At 43.9% G+C, this 774-nt stretch overlaps 1 non-coding gene across 1 annotated transcript; it reads right to left on the reverse strand.

The window, feature by feature from the left end:
- Positions 1–466: 466 nt before the first annotated feature.
- LOC148574460 (small nucleolar RNA R71) lies at positions 467–570 on the reverse strand. The gene has a single exon (XR_015906542.1). It is a non-coding gene; the product is annotated as a small nucleolar RNA R71 (small nucleolar RNA).
- Between the last annotated feature and the right edge of the window lie 204 nt (positions 571–774).

The raw sequence follows: 774 nt of genomic DNA on the forward strand, positions 1-774 counted from the left end.
CTTTGAACCAAACATGGAAGAAAACATGGAAAATCATCATGAAGAAGAGACTCACAACCATGGCAGAGGAGGTGGAGCAAATCATGCTGGGGAGGATAGAAGAGTTTTGGGCTCTTACATTAATCCAAACCCAGGCAATTGTGGAAGTAGCATCCAAAAGCCAACAATCCATGCCAACAACTTTGAACTTAAACCACAGCTCATCACCCTTGTTCAGAACAACTGTTCGTTTGGAGGAGGTGTTCAAGAAGACCCCAATCAACATTTGACCACCTTCCTGAGAATATGTGACACAGTGAAATTTAATGGTGTTCATCCTGACGCCTATAGACTGCTCTTATTTCCCTTCTCACTCAGAGACAAGGCAGCCAAGTGGCTGGAATCCTTCCCAAGGGAGAACTTGACAACTTGGGAGGATGTGGTGAACAAATTCTTAGCAAGATTCTACCCTCCTCAACAAATCAATAGGCTGAGAGCTGAGGTTCAAACCTTCAAGCAACAAGATGGTGAGACTCTGTATGAAGCATGGGAGAGGTTCAAAGACTTAACAAGGAGGTGTCCACCTGACATGTTCAACGAATGGGTCCAGCTGCACATTTTCTATGAAGGGCTCTCTTATGAGTCAAAGAAGGTAGTAGACCATTCATCTGGAGGATCCTTGAACAAGAAGAAGACCATTGAGGAAGCCATAGATGTTATTGAAACAGTAGCAGAAAACGACTACTTCTATGCTTCCGAAAGAGGGAACACAAGAGGAGTGATGGAGCTAAACAA

Source organism: Arachis ipaensis, chromosome B2 (assembly GCF_059453495.1).
Source record: "Arachis ipaensis isolate K30076 ecotype BB chromosome B2, ASM5945349v1, whole genome shotgun sequence".
NCBI lineage: Eukaryota > Viridiplantae > Streptophyta > Magnoliopsida > Fabales > Fabaceae > Arachis > Arachis ipaensis.